Here is a 7,230-nt window from a genome sequence, read left to right on the forward strand (position 1 = left end):
TTGGTGGGAAAGTGGGATATAAATTTCATAAAATGAAGTAAAATAAATACGGGTTGTATGCTTTTGTCAGGGCTGGCCCTACCATTAGGCAGAATGAGGTGACAACCTCAGGCAGCAGATACTGCAGGGTACCAGTGGCAGCCCCCCTGTTCCTCCCGTGCCCCCCCCCAGCTGTTCCCTTCCGTTAGAGGACAGGGCTGTGGATGCCACATGGTCTGTCCTGGGTCCCTGAAGCTAGCCCGTTGCCTCAGGTGCAGGTAGAGGATGCTGTCCCAGCACCAGCATTGAAATAAGAATCAACTGCCAGCCCAGTCAGCTTCTGCACAGAGCTGGCCCTCCCATGAGGCGGAGTGAGTCCCTGTCTCAGGTGGCAGAATGGGAGGAGTGGTGAATTGTGTGTTCATCATCACCACCAAGAGAACCCCCAGCCACTGCTGCTCTGTGTGGTCCAGGAGCCCCACCAACTGTTCTCCTGCCAGCCCTGGTAATAGCATTTGCCACAGTAGGACAGCAGGCCTGGTGGGGGTCTCCGTGGCAGCCACCTCAGGCAGCGGGAGAGCTTGTATTGGCCCTGCTTCTGTACACAGAATGAAAAGGGTGCACCGCCTTTTCCTTCACTTCAGGCAGCAAAATGGCTTGGGCCAGTCCTGGGGAAGGAGTTGAGGGTGACGGTCATGAGATCACCAAGGGATGGCCAAGGGAAGTGGGACAGACTAGGCCGTGGCTTGAGAAGCAGGAACAACACTGGGCAGAGGTGTGAGCAGAAGCACCCAGAAAGGGAGTGGGAGGCAAAGGAAACAGAACTGCCAATGTGTGGATGGAACACTGCAGGATATAAATCCCGAAAAGAGCTCCCTCTCCTCAGTCATATGGAGCCCCAGTTTTAATTCAGCTGCTTGCAGGAAAGCAATGCTCCAGCAGTCAGGCCCAGGCTGAATGTGACAACAGAGCTGCCTAGGAGAACGCCGGCTAGGGAAAGCAGGGCCTGTGTGCCTTAGGAAGTGGACGAGGAAGGAGACCTGGAGGGCTGAGGAGACCATGCGCCAGGGAGGCAAGAGGACAGAGGGTTGCTAAGTCCTTGATCTGCCAGTTGTGGTCTCTACCATCCTCAGAGTGCTGCGATGTGCTGAACAGCAGATAGCAGCAGGGGCCAAAAACCAAGTGGGGAAGCTAAACTGCACAAATTGATTTGAAATAGCCATCTAATTCCTTGGCTGCAGGCATGCCATCTTCTCTACTGCCTCCTAGGCTGGAGTGAGATGGCACCTAAACAGCAAATGTGAGATTTCCAGTCACATGTTTTGTGAATCTGGGAAACATATGAAGCAGGGAACCAGAGAGCAGGAGCTGGTAGGGTGCTTAAACCTTTCTTCACACAATTCCCCCCCCCACACACACACACACAATTTCATCCATCCCAGTTACTTTCTCTCTCAGTTTTCCTCAACCAGGCTTTGAGATTGAAAAGAAGACTGGCTGGGGAACTAGAGGTGAGAGGTGTTTGTGGGGAGAAGAGCAGCAGGCAGAGGAAGGGTTAGATACACACACACACACACACACACACACACACCATATTCGCATAAGGCAGCAAATACAGGATTGGGAATCCCACGTTTACTATGTAATGTCAACGTTTGGCTCTAGCGTGCCATTTTGTCTAAATTTTCTCCATCTCCCCCTGTAAATACCTGTCCCAGTGAATTTTAACGAGAAATGAGGCTGGCTGGAGAAAAAAAAGCTTTGGTGAGGTGAGAATCAGCCCTCTTTCCTGCTGATCTTCCCCCATAAGTGCCCCTTGCTCCCTGTTCTCCCTGTTACTGTGGCAAACATGAGGTTAGGACCACACATTTGCTGAGATAATATCTAATTTGGCCACTGGTTATCCTAGATAGGGCTATACAATGAATGCATAGAACCCAGAATTCTGGTTTACCAGTGTGCAGACAAGGAATGCGCTTGCTGAAGTATCCATAATGATGTCATTTACATTCACAAGTATCACATTGCAGGTATCTGGGTAAATCAAAAGATTTTGTGTCAATTTCACCTTGAAAAAATACTTTAAAAATGGTTAGCATGTGCATTAGAGTGCATTAGTTTTCCCTCCATATCTGCATGTCTTGATAGTAAACGATGCTCAATATGCTTGAGTTGGAGCTAGAATGATGATGATAAAAATAAGAATAAACTTTTTTTCCCTGCTATATCTTTCATCAAAGTAAACTAGGCTGTGGCAGAGAGGTTCTTTCTTGGTTGCTTAAACACAGCATACCTGTGCATCCATTCCCATGCACTTCTCCACCTATCTAGACAATACATTAGCTTCAGTGTATTGCAGTTCTTCAGGGTTCAGCCTCTTCCCTTCAATTTCATGAACCACTTGGAGAGCTTTGGCTATTAGGCAGTATAAAAATGAAATCAATGTGATTGGAGCTGCAGCTCTTCTAGCATGAAAAGAACCAGATCAACTGTGTGAGCGAGCAGTACTTTCCTAAATGCTTCTAGCACCCTGCATTCTCCTACCAAAGAGCATAGCATGAGCCACCCATATCAACATTAAAATGGCTCAAAAAGGTTCTATTCCATCTCTGCTGATTTCATTTATTTTGCAAAAGCCTGTCCTCGATCTAAAAACCAAGATGATGTTTGTTCTTTTGGTAATTAAATATATATTTGAGAAGCATTATTATCCTACAAGATGTTATCGATAGTTCAGAACATACCACGGCAGTTATAGTGTATGCGTAACAGCAGGCCACGCACTGCACGGTGCCTTAGTGTCCATCCACATAAGTTTAGGTGCAAAGGCACTGGTTTCATCCACCACCACCCATCCAGAGATGTCAGAGGGCATTTGTTCTTTGGCTTAAAGATAATGACTATATAACATGTGAAATGGCAGGCTGTGCACAACATGAGGCCCGTAGCATTTGTGTGCATGCACTTACATGCATTACACCTTCTCCACTTGGGTTAGAAACCAGCTGTACCTTCCATTACCTAGAAATTAAACTTAGAAATTCTCTGGGGAGGGAACTGAACCCTGAAGAATAACAATACCAGCAGCTGATACTAATGACAATATTTTAACAGAACATCCCCAAAACGCAAACATAGAGACAGTAATTTGTCAGCAAGAACCGGTATCATCAAAAAATACCAATTGTCCAGGGGAAAGAGGGAGAGTGCAATTGCCTTTCCTCGTTCATAGAATTTGACAGGGGGTCCATAAAATCATAGAATAGTAGGGTTGGAAGAGGCCTACAAGGCCATCGAGTCCAACCCCCTGCTCAATGCAGGAATCCAAGTCAAAACATCCCTGACAGATGGCTTTCCAGCCTCATCTTGAATGCCCCCAGTGTGGGAGAGCCCACCACCTCCCTAGGGAATGGGTTTCATTGTCATATTGCTGTAACAGCCAGGAAGTTTTTCCTGACGTTCAGACGGAATCTGGCTTCCTGTAACTTGAGCCCATTATTCCGTGTCCTATGCTCTGGGATGATCGAGAAGAGATCTTGGCCTTCCTCACTGTGACAGCCTTTCAAGTACTTGAAGAGTGCTATCCTGTCTCGCCTGTTTTCTCAAGGCTAAACATGCCCAGTTATTTCAGTCTCTCCTCATAGGGCTTTGTTTCCTGTCCAGATGATCTCGTCTTCAATTTGTAACCCTCTGGTGTTTTCCCACTGCTTCTTCCATCTTTTTTCTTACCAGAAAGGAAGGAAAAGATGGAATAGGTGCACAGTGCCTTTTGACCGGCAGCGCTAGGAGTGCTCCATTTGGAAGCACCCCTACTCTGAGATCAACTCTGTCAGCTCAGCTAGGAAATCTGCATCCAGGCAGCAGTGAGGACAGTACACCAGCAGAACCCCACACTGTTTCACCCTCTTCCCCATTCATAACACTCAATATGCACACACCAAAAAAATGGCAGTGTAGAAAGCTAGTATGATTGATTTATCTAATTACATGTATATACTGCCCAGTAGCCAAAACTCTCTGGGCAGTTCACAAAAAAACTATTTTTATTCATTCATGTTCATATGCCTGGGTTTACATCCTGTGTTCCTAAAGAAAGTATTGCTTCTGTGAGTTGTTGTGGTTTTAAATAAAATACTGACAGGTACTGGCACTGATTACCTAGGAAAAGGAATGCTATATTTGAAGGTATCAAATGTACTGCACCTGTACAGGCTACTGCAAACCCACCTCCCTGGCTACCAGCCTGAGGCTGATGTGTGTACTGAGTGCTCAGCTGGACAGGCCAAAAACAGCCTCCCCGCACCCACTGTCATCCATGCAGGTCTTCGTAATATCAGTACATAGGACAAAATACCTATGGAAGTTTCAGTTAATCATAGTTCCCCATTTAGAATGAACTGAGAAATGGTGGTTACCAGTTTTCGAACAAGCCAGAAGATTTCGCCACGGTTTGAAGTTAGTTTAAGATTCTGGTTCGTTCCAAGCTAATTAATAGTTTCCTGGTTTGTATGGAACAGGAAACTATGGTTACTTGGCAACCTCCACCTTTCATTCAGGCCTACCGCCAGGGGAAGAGAAAAGGGCTGCCTGCAAGGGCAAAAGTCTCTTTTATAGCTCGGCTTATTAACCTGATATACAATCATCTGACTGCAGCCATTAGCTTAGTAATCTTTATAACAACCTTGCAAAATAGGTCAGCGGTATCCCCACGCTGCAGCTGAAGCCTGGGCAACTGTAGCTTGCCTAAGGCCACCCAGTGAAACAAGATTTGAACTCGGGACTTCCCAGTTCACAGCACAGTCTCTTAGGCACCGATTTAAAAAGCATCTGAGGCTCCATTTCCTCTTTATGCCTTACATCTTCAAAGACATTATACATACATCCATATGTTTTCAGTGTTCGGATATGGATCTTTCAGGTAATCATCGTCATGTACATTTTGTAACACAAGCATAGCTAGCAACACTTACCAGTTTCCATGATCAGTGGTGGCAATGTTCCCCTCTTTATTCAGCTGGATGTCTGGGATAATCAGCCTTCGTGAACTTTCCATCCAAGACTGAAGCCACTGCTAAGGTCAAGTTCAATTTTGAGCCAGACGGAAATGTCCCTTTCCACAATTTTAGGTGATGTCTCCAAAGCGGCTCACCTGGGATTTGTATACATGCAAATCCTTTGATGTCTGTTTAGATGCAATTTGCATGGCCAGCGAGGAGCTTGCTGAAAGGGTTCTTTCAGTTGACCAAAACGATACTTCGGTAGCAAAAAAGGGGGAAAATAAATAAATGAAGTGTATGTTCACAGATAGATAGATAGATAGATAGATAGATAGATAGACAGATAGATAGATAAAATAAAATAAAATCTCAACAGGCCCCTATTGAGTTCAGTAGGACTTACTCCCAGGTGAGTCTGCACTGGATTACAGCCTTATAGGGTAATCATTTACATGTTTACTCAGAAGTAAGTCCCATTGAGTTTAATGGATCTAACTCCCATTAAAGATGGTATAGGAGTGCAGCTTTAGAGTCTCTGCAGGCCAACTTTGCAAGGTTACTTGAACTATTATTTTAGTTACACTATAGAACAGAAGCCCAGCTAAATCTGGGGCATTATATGTGCTGACAAATTTCCTGGAATTTCCCAATGTAAAAACAAAGCAACAACAACAAAAATGGAACCATCTTGTTCTGTATCTGTAGCAACAACAGTATAATTTAATTATCAAAAACTTATTTTCTTCCCAATAAGGCTGTACCACCCAAAGAGCATTCTTCTTCATTTCAGCTCTTGTTTACTTTTACTGTTATAGATCATGAAAAATCTCAATAAGTTACGTACAGATAATAAAAACAAATATTGTTCCAAATATTGTTATTGCATTTATTTCATTTATTAATTACATTTATATGCAACACCATAACAAAGTTTGCCACATGGATTATAATGAATAAATAAAAACAAAAACAATTTAAATACAAAATAAGACAGAAAACCATAAAATCAAAAAGAAGCATAAATACAGAAGCAGCAGCAGCAACAAAAACCTCACAGCAGCCCGAGTAAAAATAGTTTTTAAAACTAATAGAGCCCTCTATCTAACATGTGTCTATCCAGTTGAATTGTACCCAAAGGGCACAATCTTATGCATGTTTAGACAGAAAAATGTCCTACAACATTTTGTAAGACATTTTTCTGTTTAAACATGCATAGGATTGTGACCTAAGAGGCCCAGACTACATGAGTTACTTAAAAGGCCTGGGTAAACAAAAATATCTTCACCTGTTGCCAGAAAGATCACAAAGTTGTGTCAAACAAAACTCTTTGCCTTGTACTTTAAAAAAAAGCTGAAATGACATTAAAAACTAAAAAATTGGCAGCATTTCAGAATTCAAATTCGTCTCCGCAGATTTTCAGATCTTCAGTTAAGGGCCTTGGGGTTCTTTTGTTTGTTTTGCCAATTATTGCTAAACAACATTGGGCTACATCCAGGCTTAGTCATGCTTAGAGTAGACCCACTGAAATCAAAGGGACAAGTCAGTGATGACTAACCTACTCCACTGATTTCAATGGGACTACTCTAAGCATGACAATCAGGATCTAACCCATTATCTTCAGCATAAACCATCAACAATGAATAGTCAATTGGTTCATGTTTACTGTTCTTTGATAGTGAACTGCAGCTGCAAAGAGCTGGATTACATTATGGGATGGTGCAAAGAGTGAGTTGTTTACACAAGTCCTGGTGTCATTTTCTTTTTCTGGCATAGCAATCAACTACAGTGCAGTACATGATATATCATGTTGCAGGACGAAGAGGTATTTTTACACTTTGTCCAATTACAATGAAGCACAACGTGAAAGCAAATTCTGATCTCACAATCTCAAAGCTGCCAGGAGCTTAGCTGCTTCTTGATCAGAACAGGGTTCCTTGGAAGCAGTAACCAAGTTCAGCTTCACAAAAGGTCATTGGTAAGATCTGAGTTTAACTAAAAGAGCAGACTAAAGATGAACATCAATTTGTTCAATCTTTACACAGTCAGCTATTTTTACTTTTAACATATGATCAGGGGTGTGATAAATAGGAACATGGCGCTTAAAATTCCTCACTCAGTAATATTGGTTTTCTTTTCTGCGTATCAAGCGTGAGAGATGTCAAAACCAAGAGTTGGGCACCCAGAGGTTTGGGATGCCACTGCCCAATAGACATCCCTGTTGATGCCTTAAAGTGGCTCTATTCCAGCTCTAGGC

This window comes from Heloderma suspectum, chromosome 6, assembly GCF_057233095.1.
Source record: "Heloderma suspectum isolate Gila_16-S chromosome 6, 16-S_ref, whole genome shotgun sequence".
Lineage (NCBI taxonomy): Eukaryota > Metazoa > Chordata > Lepidosauria > Squamata > Helodermatidae > Heloderma > Heloderma suspectum.